General features: G+C 46.3%; 1 protein-coding gene across 3 annotated transcripts in view; it reads left to right on the forward strand.

Moving 5' to 3' along the window:
* Window positions 1-20,649, forward strand: part of TNFAIP8L3 (TNF alpha induced protein 8 like 3) — a 58,551-nt gene that overhangs the window by 15,391 nt on the left and 22,511 nt on the right. The window contains exons 1-2 of one of the 3 annotated variants that reach the window (XM_080980588.1): window positions 18,102-18,627; window positions 20,147-20,253. The exons of 1 other annotated variant lie outside the window; for it this stretch is intronic. The gene's annotated coding sequence lies outside the window, so the exon portion shown is untranslated. Of the gene's footprint in view, window positions 1-18,101; window positions 18,628-20,146; window positions 20,254-20,649 lie in introns of those variants that run through there. One more of the 3 variants, XM_080980587.1, reaches the window with a different exon arrangement.

Raw genomic sequence — 20,649 nt, forward strand, 5'->3', positions numbered from 1 at the left:
AAAAACATAATAAAACATTAAACATTTTTTTAAAAAACTTCCCTATACAAGGCTGCCTTCTGAAGTCTTCCAAAGGACGTATAATAATAATATAATAATAATTTATTATTTATACCCCGCCCATCTGGCTAGGCTTCCCCAGTCACTCTGGGCGGCTTCCAACAACATATTAAAATACAGTAATGCATCAAACATTAAAAGCTTCCCTAAACAGGGCTGCCTTCAGATGTCTTCTAAAAGTCTGGTATTTGTTGTTCTCTTTGACATCTGGTGGGAGGGCGTTCCACAGGGCGGGTGCCACTACCAAGAAGGCCCTCTGCCTGGTTCCCTGTAACTTGGCTTCTCGCAGCGAGGGAACCGCCAGAAGGCCCTCGGAGCTGGACCTCAGTGTCCGGGCAGAACAATGGGGGATAGTTACTTATCTCCTTGGCTTGGGGTTCACGTAACTCCATACCCTCCAACAGTTCTCCAATGCAGATAGAGACGTCCTAAGGAAAAGCGGGACATTCCGGGATCAATTCAGAAACCAGGACAGCTTCTGTAAATCTGGGACTGTTCCTGGAAGATAGGGACATTTGGAGAGTCTGCTATCCCATATAGCTACTTTTCCCAGGGAAAGGGTGCCTGTAAGCACCCTTTTAAAAGCAAGCACTTACTGTGTAGCTTGGCTCTCCCTAATGCAGATTTTGCACGTGGGGGTTCTTGATTGCAACCCAGGAAAATGACAGCAAATTATTTCAAGGGTGGAGAGCCAGGCCTGACCCCATCCAGCTCTGCTTTCGATTGGCATGTGTCTCTTGTTTTAAAATTGCCTCTTGCCTCTGCTAAAGCGTGGCTAAGAGATGCTTAGGCAACCGTTGCATATATCATGATACGCTTTGCGTATTTGCTAACCCGGCGACACCCACGCTGTCCCGGCAAAGTGTGAAGCGTGGTATCTGAAAAGAGCTTACGGTGTGTGTGTGTGTGTGTGTGTGTGTGTGTGTGTGTGCGTGCGCGCGCGCGCGCACAGGCACAAGAGAGGGAGGAGAAGCCTTATGTTACGGCGCTTCTCCTGCCCTTACGAAACCCGGTGCTCAAATTACAAAATTGCTGTGTAAGTCGGGGAGAGCTTGCATGTAATTAGCGTTTCAGCTGCATCGCATCTCGGAGCTGGAATGGCTCCATCCTGGCCCCGTGCCCTGCCACCCACCGCCGCCACCCCTTACCCACACACACACACACACACACACACACACGGGTTTGGGAGAACTTCAGCCAAAGTCCATGGGCATGAAGCCTGTGACAGCCTGACAGCTGGAAGCCTAGACAGAGTCTGCACACAGCAGCAGAGTTGTCTCAACCCATTATCTGCCTTGTCCCAGGATTCTGTCCATTGTCAGCCTCAGCCTTCCGAGCAATTTTTGTCTCTTTCCTTCTGGCACGAAAAACGGCGATGATGATGACGGTGATTAAATTACATGATGGATCATCTCATCTTGATCAGAGGGCGGGGGGGGGGGGCGAGGGGGAAGGGAAGAAAAACGTTGCCAGTAAACACAGTATCGGATTTATACGTTATTTATTATCATAACTAAGGCTCTAAAGCCACGGCATAATTTATTTGTTTTGTCCAGTGCTTTTTATTATCTAATTTGCAATGCCTAAGAAATCATTTTTCTTTAAACCGTTTAACATGCTTTATGACCAGCATTCTCATCGTCCCTTTTTTTGGGGGGGGGGGGGGTTGTAATTGAAACCAGTTTCGAATTATGTCTTTCTCTTACGCAGAACGGACACTTGCGGCTTTTCTTTACCGAATTTCCCTCCCCATGTGTAAGAATTTCCTTTCCTGGGATGGCGTGTCCCTCTAGAGAGCTATGTTTAAGTTATTGGGATAAATTTAAAAAGTGCTTAGTTAAATTCCACTCGACTTTGGCATCTTGTTTGCCAGCTGCAAAGGGGTTTTTTTTTTTGTTTTTTTTTGAGGGGTGACAATCCAGTTGGGGGTAGCTCAGTTGGCAGAGCATTCCACTCTTCAACGCAGGGTTGTGGATTCAAGTCCCATGTTTTGGCCAAAGATTCCTGCATTGCAGGGGGTTGGACTAGATGGCCAGAATCACTCTACAATTCTGTGAGTCTGTGAATCCAGCAATTCTAGTAGAGGGGTGGCAAACCCCTGTCCTTTCAACACCCATCCTAGCTGAAAACTGGCCGTGCTGGCTGGGTCTTAATGGGAGCTGGTGTTCAGGAACATCGACAGAGCCAGTGGTTTATCACCCTCTTCTGTATGAACCGTAGAATCATAGAATTATAGAGCTGGAAGGGTGATAAACCTGGGTGGGCTTGAACCACCAACCTTCTGGTTAGCAGCCAGACACATTGACCTGATCCCTTCACTCGCCCTTTTACAGGTGCCACAAAATAGGTAAAGGTAAAGGGATGCCTGATCATTAGGTCCAGTCGTGGCCGACTCTGGGGTTGCGGCGCTCATCTCGCTTTATTGGCCGAGGGAGCCGGCGTACAGATTCCGGGTCATGTGGCCAGCATGACAAAGCCGCTTCTGGCGAACCAGAGCAGCGCACGGAAACGCTGTTTACCTTCCCGCCGGAGCGGTACCTATTTATCTACTTGCACTTTGACGTGCTTTCAAACTGCTAGGTTGGCAGGAGCAGGGACTGAGCAACGGGAGCTCACCCCGTCGTGGGGATTCGAACCACCGACCTTCTGATTGGCAAGTCCTAGGCTCTGTGGTTTAACCCACAGCGCCACCCGCCCATCCTGTATTTTTGTATGTTATTCTTCTCCCCAACTTATCTATTTTTTGATAAGCCTGGGTGGGCTTGAACCACCAACCTTCTGGTTAGCAGCCAGATGCACTGACCTGCTCACTTCAGTCACCCTTTTACAGCTGCCACAGAATACCCATCCTGTATTTTTTGTATGTTATTCTCCCAAACTTATCTAATTTTTTCTACACCTTCCCCCTCCCAACACACATATATGCACATTACTTGGCTGGAGAACAGCCCTGTAAAATCCAAGTGCAACTGGGAAAGGCTGAGTTCAGGTTTGTGCGTTCTTCTAGGAAAGTGCAAATTAGGTTGGTTCGCCTTCAAAAATACAATCTGAATTTGACCTCGCCCCCTCCCATCCCTGCATATCAGTGGTCCTAGCAATATTTGTGATTGTTCTCCCAGACATTTCTGGAGAAATGTGTTGCTCAGTCCACAGTAGGCTGTTTTGAAGATCCTACCACCCACAGAGTATTTTCCTCACCAGAGTTTCTTTTGTACGGATACCTTTCTCTTGTACGTGAGAAATATAGGGGGTGACGTGTGTATTTGTATGTTTGCATTTAATGTATCAGCCTCTGAAGACGGTTCGGAAACTTCAGCTGGTGCAGAATTCAGTAGCCAGGTTGCTCACCAGAGCAAGACTTCTTCATGTGTCACCTCCTTGAGAGGTCCAGAGGGTGGCAACACAAGAACGGGGCCTTCTCTGCAGTGGCTCCCCTCTGTGGAATGCTCTCCTCAGGGAAGTTCACGTGGCACCTTCATTATATACCTTTAGGCGCCAGGCAAAAACGTTCCTTTTTAACGAAGGCTTTTGTTGATCCGATTTACATCCTATGCCCTTTTAAAATGTGTTTTTTTGAGTGAGGGAGGTGTGCTATTGGGTTGTTGTTTTTTATTTCTATTAGGTATTTTCTGGTTTTATATCTTGATTTTATTCTGTGAACCGCCCTGAGACCCCTGGGTATAGGGTGGTATATAAATTCTAAAAATAATAATAATAATAATAATAATAAAAATAAATTTTTTTGATACTAGATTATTTAATCAGGACTGCAGCCTACGGGGGGGGGGGTAAATTCTCTCCCTCTAAACCCTGTCACACAAACTGTGTTGCCATTGGAAATCTCTCCGAAGTCAGTTGTTAGTCCTGGGAGGGAAGCAACATTAGAAGAGTCTAGACCAGGGGTCAGCAAACATTTTCAGCAGGGGGCCAGTCCACTGTCCCTCAGATCTTGTGGTGGGCCGGACTATATTTTGAAGGGGGGTGGAATGAACGAATTCCTATGCCCCACAAATAACCCAGAGATGCATTTTAAATAAAAGGACACATTCTACTCATGTAAAAACACGCTGATTCCTGGACCATCCGCAGGCCAGAATTAGAAGGCAATTGGGCCGGATCCGGCCCCCAGGCCTTAGTTTGCCTACCCATGGTCTAGACTCTAGACCAAGTCAAAGGCTCATCAGCCAGCATCTATTCTCGCAGGATGCAACCCAGCCTATGGGAAGCCTGCAAGCTGGAACCCAGTTCAACAGTGTTCTCCCCACATGGGATACTTGCCCTTTCTCTCAACAAACAAAAAGCCTCAAATTTGTAACCTTTCTTCAAAAGGGAGCAGCTCCAAGCTTTATGGGAGGTTTATGGTTGTTTATTCATGTTTCATGGTGGCAATTTAAAAAAAGGGGGTGCCTCCGCATGTTTGCATTTTGATCACTCCCTTATTTATTTTTCTACACTTATTTTGTGTTAACATTCAGCCACATGAGTCAGCAAAGCAGTTAGGAGGGAGGGGAAGCCTGGCTGAAAGGAATTGACTTAGCGCCGCACAACAATTCAAAAGTGTTTTGTAAAATATGTGGGCAGCATATTGAGGGAAAAGTTTCATAAGCCACCGCAGGCTGTTCTCCAGCAAATAGATTCTGCCGAGCAGTTGAATAACCGCAGAAGACCCTTTTGCTCTCGGAGGTTCGTAATCCTCACAATCCATTTTAAAGAAACAAATGCATTCCTGGGGGTAGTTTGCCTCTCTGTGCTGTGTTACCATTAAGGACTCCTCCAGCTGACATGAGCATTCATCCAGATTTGCTTGTACAACGCTTACAGGGCAATTGGACCACATCTGGACTTTCCTTAACATTCATCCCGATCTGTTTAGAGGCAAATTATATGACAAGGAGCATCCATCCTGATTTGCCCTCAGGTCGTACCATTAATCATTCATTCAGCCCAATGCTTTTCAGTGGATTTCCCCATCACTTTCCTAACTGCAAATGTCCCATTTTGTTCTATAAAAGTGGATTTGTTGTACAAGGGTGACAGACTGCTTTCATCTGCTATTTTACATTTGTATTTTATTGTGGAAATTCTAGGTTCCTCCTCCTTCTAACTTTTGATCTTTTCTCCTTTTCGCCTGTCCATTCATTGTCTTTTCTTCTACTGTGATCCTAGTTTAAGATTTCTTTCCCGCCTTGTCCCACATTTTCTCCATATGTCCACATATCTCTTAAAAGGTAAAGGGACCCCTGACCATTAGGTCCAGTCACGGACGACTCTGGGGTTGCGGCGCTCATCTCGCTTTGTTGGCCAAGGGAGCCGGCGTACAGCTTCCGGGTCATGTGGCCAGCATGACAAAGCCGCTTCTGGCGAACCAGAGCGGCGCACGGAAACGCCGTTTACCTTCCTGCCGGAGCGGTACCTATTGATCTACTTGCACTTTGATGTGCTTTAGAACTGCTAGATTGGCAGGAGCAGGGACCGAACAACGGGAGCTCACCCCATCACAGGGATTCGAACCGCCGACCTTCTGATTGGCAAGTCCTAGGCTCTGTGGTTTAACCCACAGTGCCACCCGCGTCCCCCACATATCTCTTAAAGGTCTGCAATTCCTGAAGACTACAGGTGCAGGGAACCTCAGACCCAGGGCCCAAAGGTGGCCCCCAAGACATTGTCTGGCCCTGGAATTCTCCCCAGCCACAGCCTTCACTGACCCTTCATTGTCCCCCAAGTGCTTTTGCCTGGCTGAAATGTGTATTTGAACTCTGAGAATGCTTCTTTCCTTGTGGTCCTCAGACTGAAACATATTCCCTATCCCTGTTTTACCATGTAAGATTCCTATTCCTAGATTTCCCCATCTTTTCCCTTCTAGTTAGGACTCAGCTTCCTTAATCTGTTTATGGGGGCCCAAAATGTGTTGTTTTTTGTGTGCGTTTCCTTTCAGAGAACTAGTTCTGCTCACTCACTTAAAGGGGATTGAAGCAAAACTGTAAATTAAATAGTTAAATAAGTACTTGGTACGTATAAGCTAATATACTGTAGGAGCATAAAATTAATCATCACACCACCATCTGCAAGTAAGGAAATTCATCAGCCATCTGACAGTGAAAATTCATTAGCACATTAGAGAATAAAGATTCATTAGCAAGAGCAGTGGAGAGAAGGGAAAGAAGGAGGAAAGGGGGGAACGACAAAAAAAATGATTATTTTATTATTTACATGGTTCTCTCCCCCCCCCCCCACGGATGACGCGGGTGGCGCTGTGGGTTAAACCACAGAGCCTAGGACTTGCCGATCAGAAGGTCGGCGGTTCGAATCCCCGTGATGGGGTTGCTCGGTCCCTGCTCCTGCCAACCTAGCAGTTCAAAAGCACATCAATGTGCAAGTAGATAAATAGGTACCGCTCCGGCGGGAAGGTAAACGCCGTTTTCGTGCGCTGCTCTGATTTGCCAGAAGCAGCTTAGTCATGCTGGCCACATGACCCAGAAGCTGTACGCCTGCTCCCTCGGCCAACAAAGCGAGATGAGCGCCGCAACCCCTGAGTCGGCCACAACTGGACCTAATGGTCAGAGGTCCTTTTACCTTTACCTCCCCCCCTCCTCATTTTGATTCCCGCAACTAGCCCGTGAGGTAGGCTGGGCTTAGAGGCAATGACTGGTGTGCTTTGTGGCTGAGTGGGGATTTGACCCCTGATCCCAATCCAAAACCCTCAACACTATACCACACCAGCTGTTATTGTTATATTAGTCCAAATAGTCGTATTGTTAGGAAATATCCAGTTAATTCTGTTACAACCTATAATACTGCAAATTTCAGGTCTCTCCTTTAACCAGTATGAACCCTTATAATCTTGTTCGTTTTGGTGGCGCCTGTAACAAAAAAAGAAAGAACAGAAGATTATCTTCTTGAAGAGAAAGTTATAAATAGATGTCAGCGACACAATTCTTCTATTCCTTCTCCCTGTTAGTACTCAGTAGGGCAAGAGGTGATCATCCACAGACCAGATTTTGCCCAGTCACTGATCACAGGCGGTACCCAATTAAGTTGTACTCGAAGTAGACGCACTGAAGTTAATGGGGCTAAGTGAGTCATGCCCATGCATTTCATTGGGTCTACTCTGAGCAAAAGTTGTTTATTCATTTAACAGATGTGTAAGCTGCTGCACAATTTGGGGCAACGGCGCTGTGGGCCTAGGACTTGCCGATCAGAAGGTTGGCGGTTTGAATCCCTGCGACGGGGTGAGCTCCCGTTGCTCGGTCCCTGCTCCTGCCAACCTAGCAGTTAAAAAGCACATCAATGTGCAAGTAGATAAATAGGTACCACTCTGGCAGGAAGGTAAACGGCGTTTCCGTGCGCTGCTCTGGTTCGCCAGAAGCAGCTTAGTCATGCTGGCCACATGACCCGGAAGCTGTACGCCGGCTCCCTCGGCCAATAAAGCGAGATGAGCGCCGCAACCCCAGAGTTGGCCACGACTGGACCTAATGGTCAGGGGTCGCTTTACCTTTATGAGATTAAAAAAAAATAGAAGGCAAACTCTTTAAAAAGAGCAGAACCATTTCTAAAGATGTACTGCTAATATCTCATAAATGGAGGGGTCACACTACGAGGGGATGGTGGTGCCAATGTGGTACCACCACCCCCAGAGGTGAGTACACCAGCCCTAACCCCACTGGCGCGGTGGGCATTTGATACTAGCGAAACCCCTTTGAGAAGAATGTTGCAGGATTAAAAGCTAGGTTACCTTAATCACTATTGACATCTTTTCACGAACTGTACTGAAGACAATTTAGATGAGTTCTGACACCGTGAATCGTGCCGCGTCAGATGGGGAGCGGCGAAAGGAACAAGAAGGAATTCCTGTTTCCCCTTTGAACAATGCAGCTAAAGAGGAATGAGTAATGTTTTTCCAGCCCTCTCATTTGCTTCTGATTCAGGCTGTTTAGCTCTTTGGCACTAACTGCAACTCTGGCATAAAAATAGAAGCCATAATTCAAAACTTCAACAATTCCCCCCCCTTTTTTTTAAAAAAAGAAGAAGTGCTCATTTGTCTATTGTAAAGAGTTATATTTTTTCACTCCGCAGTAAGCATCCCAGAAACAGATATTAAACAATTTGCTCATGATTGTTTAATAACACGTAGCATTTATAGATCCTCTTTTCTTCTTTTACTCTTTGAAGCGCTTTATGTACATCGTTGCAATTGTCCTTTCCAATTCCCAGTAGTGATGTATGGAAGTGAGAGCTGGACCATAAAGAAGGCTGATCGCCAAAGAATTGATGCTTTTGAATTATGGTGCTGGAGGAGACTCTTGACGGTCCCATGGACTGCAAGAAGATCAAACTTCTCCATTCTGAAGAAAATCAGCCCTGAGTGCTCACTGGAAGGACAGATCCAGAAGCTGAGACTCCAATACTTTGGCCACCTCATAAGAAGAGAAGACTCCCTGGAAAAGACCCTGATGTTGGGAAAGATGAAGGGCACAAGGAGAAGGGGACGACAGAGGACGAGATGGTTGGACAGTGTTTTCGAAGCTACCAGCCTGAGTTTGACCAAACTGCAGGAGGCAGAAGAAGACAGGAGTGCCTGGCGTGCTCTGGTCCAGGGGGTCACAAAGAGTCAGACACGACTAAACAACAACAACAATTCCCTGGAAATTGGTTCCCTGGGGATATGGACTGGGTGCTTAACATCTCAGGGAATTGTAGCTCCAAGAGGAAAATAGGGGGCTCCTAACGACTGTCAGCTCCCTGAGCAAATTATAGCTCCCAGAATGCTTTGCGGGGAGCCATCATTGTTTAAAGTGTTGTGTTAATGTTTTAGATATAGGTGCAGATGTGGCCTTGATAGCGCTTGGCAGCTGCAGTTTTTATATGTGTTAGCAATATGGGGGGGGGGCGGTTGCTGCTCTCTTCCTTGGCAGCCCCTCTTTATTCCAACACATACACAAGCAGAATTGAATCTGTGGTGGTACTGTTATTGCAGAAGCCATGGGGAATGTTCACTGCCTTTTGAATTAACTTATGCACCTTCTAAAGGAGGTAAAGGCGGTAAGACTGTTGAGCACAATGTCAAGAGTAGTGGTTCTCAGGTGTGGCCTGCCACACTGGTGTGGCAGGAGAGGATGGCAAGTGTGGCAGGAAGATTCAGGGACAATCAAAAAAACATTTAAACCGGGATAGGCAACCTAAGGCCCGGGGGCCGGATGCGGCCCAATCGCCTTCTCAATCCGGCCCGCGTATGGTCCGGGAATCAGCGTGTTTTTACATGAGTAGAATGTGTCCTTTTATTTAAAATGCATCTCTCGGTTATTTGTGAGGCATAGGTGTTAAGTTGTGGGTGAACATATCAGACGACACAGCGATTCTTCAAACAGCTCCTGTTTATTCACAGGCCCAGAACAGAACTAGGCTGAAGAGTTCAGCCAACCTGCTTATATAGAGCTCAACTACAAAGCAACAGTAACAACTTTCTGTAACTATCCAATCACTGAACGTCACTTTCACTTCCTTATTTGCATACGTGGACCAGAGTGAAAACTATCTACAGTATCCTCCTGCTGGCCCAGGGTGAGAACTTCAGTACATAACAATAGGAATTCGTTCATTATTATTTTTTCAAAATATAGTCTGGCCTACCACATGGTCTGAGGGACGGTGGACCAGCCCACGGCTGGAAAAGGTTGCTGACCCCTGATTTAAACATTTCGGTATAATATAGTACAGTACAGCATAGGGCTGTGTGATATATCGATACATCGTCCAAAATCGGTTTGAAGTCCGTATTGTGATATCAGTTTCATAATTTTTTGACCTGGCAGTATATCGCCAATCATGATGTGTGTGTTTGTGTGCTATGCAAAAATCACATTGTGGGGGGGAAACAGTGAAGCCAGCCCATGCCTCTACGGTACTCCATCCTTTTTTCAGACATTGTGATATATCAGTTTGTCGTTATGTTTAGCTGGTGATATAGCGTGATGCTGAAAACCAAATATTGCCCAGCCCTAGTATTGTATTGTATAATATGTGGCACTGTGGTCTAAACCACTGAGCCACTTGGGCTTCCCGATCAGAAGGTCGGCGGTTCAAATCTGTGCTGTGGGGTGAGCTCCTGTTGCTTTATCCCAGCTCCTGCCAACCTAGCCGTTCAAAAGCACACCAGTGCAAGTAGATAAATAGGTACCACTGCGCCAGGAAGTTTCCGTGTGCTCTGGTTCCATCACAGTGTTCCGTTGTGCCAGAAACGGTTTAGTCCTGCTGGCCACATGACCCGGAAAGCTGTCTATGGACAAACACCAGCTCCCTCTGCCTGAAAGCAAGATGAGTGCTACAACCCCATTGTCATCTTTGACTGGACTTAAGTGTCCAGGGGTCCTTTATCATATATATATATATATATATATATATATATGTATATGCATACAGAATATGGATATATATCTTTTCAAAATGAAAGCAAGAGCATGGCTTCTTTGCGTTGGTGAGGAGATGAGAGTTCATTTGTCTCAAATTAGACCGAATATAACTTTTCGTTGAGTTTGTACACATACTTAAGGTACATCTGTAAGAGGCCCATTTATAATTATTATAAAGTAGTTGTGTTCTGTGTTATAAATCAAGTTCTTTCTTTTTGTTTCCCAATGCATTTCTTAGCAACAAAATATTTGGTGTGACACGAGCAAATTTTTATTCTGAAAGTGTGACCCAGAGAAAAAAGTTTGAGAAGCACTGGGCTTAGAGCAGGCATAGTCAACCTCGGCCCTCCAGATGTTTTGGGGCTACAATTCCCATCATCCCTGACCACTGGTCCTGTTAGCTAGGGATCATGGGAGTTGTAGTCCCAAAAACATATGGAGGGCTGAGGTTGCCTATGCCTGTGTTAGAGATTCCCTAACTGCACAACTGTTAACTTACTCATCTGACTTAATTAGTCAACTAAACCTTGCTGGCTTAATAATAACTATTTGTGGATTTCACCCCAATGTCAGCTTCAGCAGATGGATTCAGGACTTTTGCAAGGGAAGGGAGGCTTAAATCCCCCCTCCACCCCAACCCATGCCTATTCTGATCCCATTAATTATCAGCCCCTTCTACCTTTGAGCTGATAGAATTTGCATTTTAAAAGTACAGCTCTCTGCGCATTTGATGCAGATACACATTCAAAGTCAGGTGCACTTTTGTCCTGACGTCAGAGACGGTTGTGCGGGAAGAGCTTTTGATGGAGCGCACCCAGTCAACACATTTCTTCCCTGCGTAGGTGGACTGAAATAATTTAGATCGAAAGTGGGAAGGGGGAATGATGGCAGCAAAGAAAAAGGCCACAGATCGGGTGCGTGGTGCAGTGGGGAGAGGCGATGTATGAAAAAAGCATTTCATCTTCTTCCTTTATTCTGAGCTATTAAGCCTTAGACTGAGTCAGATCTCTGGTCCATCTAGTTTGGTGCTGTCTCCACCAACTTGGCAGATCAGCAAAGGTGACTGTAAATTCTGGGTTCTCTCTGTTTCTCATTTTTCCAGTTTCCAGTTCAGTTTTCCACGTTTCCACAGCAGTGTGCATTCAAAAAGAAAAAGAAAAAAACAGTCTTCATGAAAATTCACCAGCATTTTAGTATGAATTTCTTCCACTGTGTACATGTTTGAATGCAATTGGGCCTTTCTCACGTGAACATTTCAGCAGACCAATTTGCAGTGCTATGCATTCCGCCAGGCGTCGATCCATTGACACCTTCCGAAGCAGATACCCATTTTTGCAAAGCAATTCCCTCTCATTTAATGTTTGTTTTTTGCTTGTTGTTGCATACATTGGTCTGCACACTTTACCCCACAATGTGCATCTTTGTACACATTACTTGACTAGAGAACTGCATTGCAAAATTCAAGGAACCACAGATTTTGCAGGATGCCCATGTTTCCGTTATCACTCTGTTTCTGAAACTGTGGCTTTGGTAAGGTAAAGGTAAAGGGACCCCTGACTGTTAGGTCCAGTCGTGGACGACTCTGGGGTTGCGGTGCTCATCTCGCTTTACTGGCTGAGGGAGCCGGCGTACAGCTTCCGGGTCATATGGCCAGCATGATTAAGCTGCTTCTGGCAAACCAGAGCAGCGCACAGAAATGCCATTTACCTTCCCGCCTGAGTGGTACCTATTTATCTACTTGCACTTGATGTGCTTTTGAACTGCTAGGTTGGCAGGAGCTGGGACTGAGCAACGGGAGCTCACCTCGTTGCAGGGATTCGAACCGCCGACCTTCTGATCTGCAAGCCCTAGGCTTTGGTAGATCTGCCTTTAAACACATTGAATCTGCTTTGTCTCCCTCCCCTGTGGTCAAAGTGTCCCTCCAGGATTTCTAACAGGGGACAGCAGGGGTTGAACCTGTGATGTTCTGCATGCCAAGCAGTTGCTCTGCCACTGAGCTGGGAGCATTTCATGTGTTACTGTTCCCACAATGCACGTTTACCTGCGGAAAGTGAATTGGTGTATTCCTAGTCAGAGAATAAAATACAGCCAGATTGATTCGCCCGAGGGAATCTCTGTAGTTTGATTTGTGCGCATGAGAGTGTGGGCAGAGAAGCATCGAGAGCAAGAAGATGGGGTGTTTGGTTTGATTGCCAAGTGTGTGGGGGAAGCCTGATACTCTGTTTGCCAGGGGGGTGGAATTGAATCTACTTCAAATGCTTCACATTTTATGACGGACATTATTAGCGTTCGTCAATATCTTTCCAGAAGGTCATTGAAAGAGCCATTAAGTAAGTTTGAGTGGGTCTGTTAATATTTTTCCTGCTTTCCTGCTTTTTTTGTTTTTTAACACAGCCTGTTCTGTAAGGAAAGGAACAATTGGCAATTGCACGGCGTTTTTGCAAACATATCCTTTTGAAAAAGCTTCTTCTGCAAATGAGGGTGACTATTGTTATTATAATTATCTATTAAAGTTGTATATTGCTTTTCATCCAAAGCTCTCGGGGTGGTTCGCAGCATAAAATACAGAATAAAACCACAAAGTACATAATACAAACAAGAACCAACCAATAACCCCCCCCCCCACTCCCACAAACACATTGAAAAAGACTACTTTCTTTTCTTTCTTTTTCGGAAAAAAGAAAAGAACGGAGCCAAAAGGCCAAACAGGTTCAGAGAGCAGCAGTCCCACTGTTCATTACATGAAACCAGAACTCATCACATCTGGTGACTTTTTCAGATGAGGCTATTGAATGCGCAGAACTGCACAAGGCAGGAAGGGAATCATGGATGGGAGCCAACTCACATGTCCCAACAGTCTAAGAATTTCCATGGAACGTCCCTCCCAGCTCTCCTGCCTGTATGTGCCTCTCTTCCTCACCAAATCTGCTCCAGGTTTTTTGGGGGGTCCCCCTAGAAAATCTTGCAGGGGTTGGCTAGGAGAGAGGGAGAAGGCCCATTGCACAAGCTGGAAATGGGGTGTTACACTTGGGGCTACTTTGCACATAACCCTGTGCCTTTCTGCCTTGTCCATTGGCTGCAGCTGGCATGGTCAGAAGGTCTCAGGTTCAATCCTCACAATCTCCAAGTGTCAGGATGCTGTCAGCGGCTCCTGGCTGGTTGCCCAGGAAAGTATAAAGACAAGGAAGGGTTTCCTACCGTCCTTTTTTATTTCAGACTTTACAGAGAGAGGCTATAGAACGCAGCCTGTTGGATAATGGTGGTGTCCCGTGTGAATCTCCACACATACACCCGTCTCTCCCACTTCCTCATTCTTCTTCATCATCTCCTCTTCGGGTGCTCTGTCCTCTGTCTTTGAGCTCTTTGCTCTCCTACTTTTAAGGCTCGACGGTTTCTGGGAGATGGAGGGTCTGGAATGCTTTCTAGTGGCAACGTGTCAACCAGCTGCTGCTTTGGTTATCCCATTATTTCCCAGCTTTCCCCCTCATCTGCCTCTGAGCTGCAACCTCCCACAAGCCCCTGTTGTAAATCTATGCTGTCTTCCTCTTCTTCCTCCCAATGCCCAGTCCCAAGTAGGCTTGGAAATATCCTCACAGACTGGTTGGACTCAGAGGAATTCTCAGCTAGAGAACCCCCAGGGAAGAAGGCTAAGAGCCCTGCGAGTGGTGGTTGGACAAAAGGTAAAAGGTAAAGGACCCCTGGATGGTTAAATCCAGTGAAAGGCGACTATGGGGTTGTGGCACTCATCTCACTTTCAGGTCAAGGGAGCTGGTGTTTGTCCACAGACAGCTTTCCGGGGCATGTGGCCAGCAGGATTAAACCACTTCTGGTGCAACAGAACACTGTGACGGAAACCAGAGCACACAGAAACACAGTTTACCTTCCCGCCAGAGTGGTACCTATTTGTCTACTTGTGCTGATGTGCTTTCGAACTGCTAGGTTGGCAGGAGCTGGGACAGTGCAACAGGAGCTCACTCTGTCGTGGGGATTCGAACCGCCAACCTTCTGATCGGCAAGTCCTAGGCTCTGTGGTCAGAGGGAGACTAGGAAGAGGATGTCTTGGAAGCTGAAAGGGCAACAGGGGGCTAGTCCAACATACGCAAGCTGTAATTGCATGGACATTTCGCCCAGTTTATGTTTCAGAATTGCACGGGGGAAGTCAAGCTACAGCTGTGCCTTCCCCCTGTGCCTTAAGGACAACAACTCTCCACTTTCTCATGGCCTGTAGGAAGCTGTCTCATATCAGGTTGGCTCACTGGTCCATCTGGCTTAGTATCATCTATGCTGGTTGAAGGAAACCCTTGCTGCCGCCACCAAGCTAAACTACAAGTCCCATCATCCCCAGCCATTGGCCATGCTGACTGGGGCTATTGGGAGTTGTAGTTCAGCCATATCAGAAGGGCCAAAGGTCCTCCACCCCTGTTCTATGCTGATTGGTATTGACACTCTAGTGTTTCAGAAGTGAATCTTTCTCAATTCTACTAAAGGAGATTGAATTTGGGTGCTTCTGCATGCTCAACATGTGCTCTGACAGCTGTCCCAGGAGGTTACTTATCTGCTTCTAATATTTCTTGCAAACTCTTCCTTTTTGGGCCATAGCCAACGAAAACGACTTCGGGCGGCTTCGTTGCACAGCGCCTAAAAGCTATTTGACATTATAATCAGATGCAGAATGGAATAGTCATTGATTTTCTTTAAGATTCTCCTGCTTTTACATCGTTAAGCGGAGGAAGGAAAACAGACCTGACGGGGAATCAAAACCGTAACGTGGAAATCTATTAATACCCTTTCAATAAAAGCCGTGTCCTGCTTCTTGCTCTCTTCAGTCTCTGACCTCAAACCCTCAGCAGTTGTTAGCAAACTGGCTGCGAGTGAGAGAGACAGAATGATTTTGCTCGTCCAAGATGGCTTCCTCGTTGTCTCCTGTGACACTAGGACAGGAGTGGACCTGTCTGGGCCTCTCTGTGTGGCCATGGAGACTCTACCTGGGCCACCCTGATCGACACGCTCCTAGAGTGTTCGGTCTGGGAGGAATGTATTCTTGGATCGGGACCATGCCTCTTCGTTGCCTAGATAGAAAAGGGTTTGTGTATGTATGGAACCCTCTGAATTTTGGGTGGTTGAAATGTAATCTAGGATAAGAGAGACATGCATTTATCCCCCTCACTTTAAGCCTCCTTAATCGTACATGCCTAAGTTTGTGGTATGTGCATCAATCATTCCAGCAAATGCTGGCCTTAAAGGTGACCCACCAACATTTCTTCAATGAAAATAGGTATGTCTAATAATAATAATAATAATAATAATAATAATAATAATAATATCCTGTCCACTCTGGGCAGCTTCCAACATATATAAAAACAAAATAAAACATTTTAAAAAATAAAAATTTAAAAGAAACCTTCCCTATAAAAGGCTGCTTTCTGACGTCTTCCAAAGAATGTACAGTGATACCTCGGGTTAAGAACTTAATTTGTTCTGGAGGTCCGTTCTTAACCTGAAACTGTTCTTAACCTGAGGTACCACTTTAGCTAATGGGGCCTCCCGCTGCCGCCGCGCCACCACCATGCGATTTCTGTTCTCATCCTGAAGCAAAGTTCTTAACCCGGGGTACTATTTCTGGGTTAGCAGAGTCTGTAACCTGAAGCGTCTGTATCCCGAGGTACAGTCATACCTTGGTTTTTGAACAGCTTAGTTCTTGAATGTTTTGGCTCCCAAATGCCGCAAACCCGGAAGTGACTGTTCCGGTTTGTGAACTACTTTTGGAAGCCAAACATCCGATGGGGCTTCCACAGCTTCTGATTGGCTGCAGGAGCTTCCTACAGCCAATCAGAAGCCGTGTTTTGGTTTCCGAACGTTTTGGAGGTTGAACGGATTTCTGGAACGGATTCTGTTTGCCTTCCAAGGTCCAACTGTATAGCTACTTATACCCTTGGCTTGGGGGTCACATAACTCCATACCCTCCAACATTTCCCCAGTGAAAATAGGGACGTCCAAAGGAAAAGCAGGACATTCTTTGATCAAATCAGAAACCGGGATGGTTTCTGTAAATCCAGGACTGTCCCTGGAAAATAGGAACACTGGGAAGGTCTGCACTGTTATTTATTTATTTTTTACTTTTATTTTGTCTACCTTGGCCATGAGTCCAAAACCCTGGCTTCAAATCTAGAGGGACCCAATGCAGAGATTCTTGTATATTTCAGTAGCCTTGCAGGAGATAATATCTCAGCCTTCCCAGCTGCACCCATTAAAATTCTGTCTTCAGCATAAATATTTTTAAATGTGCAGGAGCTTTTGATTGCATCTGTTTACCCTCATTTTCTGCTTTGGCTTTTCTGCCTGGTCATCCTGTAGAGAAAGACCACCACTTCTCTGAAACAGATGCTGCTTCTTAAACACAAGCAAACAGCCCACCATGCAGGAAATCCAGATTTGCCCCATCACTGGATTGGGGAAGCTGGTCTTGTTGGATTTCTGCCTGGTAGGCAGCTGCTACAAGCAAAGAGCCTCTGTCGGCCAAAAAGGTGGCTATAGTGTAGGGAAATGGGCTGGCAGCTTGCCTTCAAGAACAATCCAAGTCTTATTCCAACGCACATGCCCAGTCACTAAGAAAACCCGAAACCTGATCTATCTTGGGGGGTCTAGGGAGCAACTTAGCAACTGCCTGTGCCTTTGTAGGAAAGGCTGCTTCTCTCTTTAGAACCGCAGGTCAGGATTTTTTGTTTTCTCTTGGCATTTGGGTAGTCTCGAAATACTGCAAGAGAGATGAAGGTGAAATAGACCCACTGGCTTCGAGAAGATGGAAACAGATTTTTGGTCATCGTTATGCAGCGGCCGAGCCGAGGCCCTATTCTGCCCTCCGCTTCCCCTGCCAAATCTTCTGAATGGCGGGGCAAGTTCATGAATGAACCAATGAATAGCCATTTCTTTTTTTCAAAGCCAGTTCCCCATACTACGTTTTCAAAGCACCCACCCCATTTCGCTCCCCCTCCCCACAGCTTTCTCTGCTTTGGCTAGCTGGCAGGCCGGAGCGCTCACAGTTCTGGGCGTCTCTCGCCTCCCTCCCCGTCGACGTTTATTTGTGTCCTACCTCTGAATTGCAAGAAGCTAATCGGAAAGCGTTTGTGGAGCAATGATTCACAGGAGGAAGGGTGCTGAGCCAAGCCGTGTTTTTCGCTAGCCTGCTTCTATCATGGGAAATCAGAGGTGGTGGAGAACTGGATTTGACCTGCCTCTCCCCCCACCCACCCAACTGTTGTTGTCGTTAATATTTCATTATAAAAAGATAGTGACAAAATAAGAAAAAAAGGGAGTGAGGATGGGGGGAAAGAAAATAAAATGCCGGTGTTTGTGTTCTTATTATCCTAATCTTCTTCTTCTCACTCATAGCCGAGTAAGATTGTCTTCCATAAACACGGTTTTAAACGTGAATCCATAAGTGACTGTGGAGGCCAATTCTGGATCCACACGTCCTTCCACAGTGAGGACATAGGTTTCCAGGTGGGAGTTGATCAAGGTGAGGGTTTGCCAAATGTGCCTTTGTCTTAGCACATTTCTCCCTTTCGTCCTGAGTTCGAGTGTCTTCAAAGCCCACGACACCTTTGGTAAAGGCTGTTTTCCAATTGGAGCACTCGCAGGCCAGTGTTTCCCAGTTGTCAGTGTTTATACTACATTTTTTGAGATTTGCCTTGAGAGAATATTTAAACCTCTTTTGTTGACCACCAGCATTACGCTTTCCATTTTAAAGTTTGGAATAGAGTAGTTGCTTTGGAAGACGATAATCAGGCATCCGCAGAACATGACCAGTCCAACGAAGTTGATGTTGAAGAATCATCACTTCAACACTGGGGATCTTTGCTTCTTCCAGTACACTGGCATTAGTTTGCCTGTCTTCCCAGGTATTATCCTAATACACAAGTTTGGCAAGTGGATAGGGTCACCCACCTGTCAATCACCTGACATCACAATGGCATCAGGTGACACATTTAAGTAGGGAACTCCTCCCATCTTGTTCTCACAATGGCCAGCCAGATGCCTTTGAGAAACCTGCAAACAGGACCCGACGCAAGAGCACTTTCTCCCCTCCTCTGGTTTCCAGCATTGAGAAGCCTTGCTGCCTCTGAATGTGGAGGTAGAGCACAGACATTCTGATAAAGTAAAGGTAAAGGGGCCTCTGACCACTAGGTCCAGTTTTGGCTGACTCTGCTGTTGTGGCGCTCATCTTGCTTTATTGGCCAAGGGAGCCGGCGTACAGCTTCCGAGTCATGTGGCCAGCATGACTAAGCCACTTCTGGTGAACCTGAGCAGCGCACGGAAATGCCGTTTACCTGCCTGCTGGAGTGGTACCTATTTATCTACTTGCACTTTGACGTGCTTTCGAACTGCTAGGTTGGCAAGAGCAGAGACCGAGTGACAAGAGCTCACCCCGTTGCAGGGATTCGAACCGCGACCTTCTGATCGGCTCTGTGGTTTAACCCACAGCGCCACCCGCATCCCTTGCCATTCTGACAGTCTTGTCCTAAATGATTCAGTCTAAACACCTTTCAAATCCATCCGAGTTGGTGGCCATCACTACAGTTTCTGGGGGGAATCCCAGAGTTCCACCATGAACCGTGTCAAGAAAAGCTTACTGTTGTCTGTACTGTATTACTAGCTCGGCCTGGCTGGGGGCAGGAAGGGGCACACAGGGCAGGGGTGAGGTGGGGGAGAGAGCAGCACAACCCTCCCCCACACCCACTAAACACACACACACACACAGTGGCAGCGGCGCTTGTCAATCACAACGGCACTGGGGAGGGGCTAAACTAAATTTGGGGGTGCTGGGCGGATCTTAGCATCCTGACACCGCATATGCTAAAGATGGACCTGTGAGTGGGTGGAAGCGGGGGGGGGGGGAGACACATAATAAAATTTACTGGGGCAGGATCTCCTGCTGCCCCTCCCCACCCTGTAAGTGAGGATCTGCAGAGACCTCAGTCCCTTTTCCATCTCGCCTCCTTTTGAGTAGGCTTTCCTATTCCGTTCACGATGCTTGAATTGTCCTTGTGTTTCTCAACTTCCAGTGTTCCTCGATATCTTTTATGGTACTATAATTTCTGCCCCCATCGCTTGGGGCTTTTCCTCTTCCTCCTCCTCCTCCTGCTCTCATCTTGCAATCTTTAACGTTAAATAGAATTTGTTTTTTCCCCGTCCTGTTTTGCAAATTGGCTTTACACCATATCTCGCCTTGTCGCAGGCGCATCCTTCACGGAAACAAAAAGGGAAAGGAAAGCCAATAAAACTTTCAATTAGATCGTAAAGATGTAATGGTCGAAAATCTGAGCGCACCTCACGAGCCCAAACCCTGCCTGTTTCTTGCACAAGGGCCAATCCGCAGGTGGGTTAAGGTGGAAATCATTCCCACAAGGTGGACAATCACCAAAATATTATGATTATTAATGCCTTCCACAGACCTGCCTCGATCAACTAAAACAGCATTTAAAAGAACATGAGATACATTAAAAAACAATACAGGGAATGGCAGAGACCCATTCATTCATCGGGAAAAGCTTGCTGTCTTCAGTAATGTCTTCAGTTGTTTCCAGAAAATGCAAATAGAGGATATGTTAGTATGAAAACTTTGAACTTGGCCGTAGTTCTTTTAAATGGGATGGGGTTTTTCCCCCTCTTCTCCCTTTCAGATGTCTCTGTTTAGCTTCTTGATCACGGAAACAAGACATAGATTGAGGCGAATGAAAACGGCATAGCGTCTTCTAGAGGGTGTTCGGTATAAACATGGCCTAATAAGGTTTGGTTTAGGAAAAAACCAAGCATAGCTGTTTAGTCAAATATGTACAATTATCACTGAGGCTCAACGAAAGGGGGGGGGGAGCAGATGTCAGGGGACCAGGTGAATAATGTCATAAGACATGGAGACTGTTCTGAGGGAAAACTTTCTGGGTAGGAATTGGGAGGGGGACAGGTTCCCTGAAAGTTGGATTCTGGATTTTAGCTTTCCTGTGCTCTTTTTTAAAAACCTTTTATTAGCGTTTGCCGTATTCTGCATATATTATCCCTACAATCTGGGGATTTATTGGAAAGGGATGAAAAATAAAACCTGAATGAGTTTGGGTTTTAGAATTTCTGCTACTGGTGTGGGGTTCCTCCAGAACTGGTGTTCTGGGTTGTTTTGCAGATGTACATT

The sequence above is a fragment of the Podarcis pityusensis genome (assembly GCF_964106645.2).
Source record: "Podarcis pityusensis genome assembly, chromosome: 14".
NCBI lineage: Eukaryota > Metazoa > Chordata > Lepidosauria > Squamata > Lacertidae > Podarcis > Podarcis pityusensis.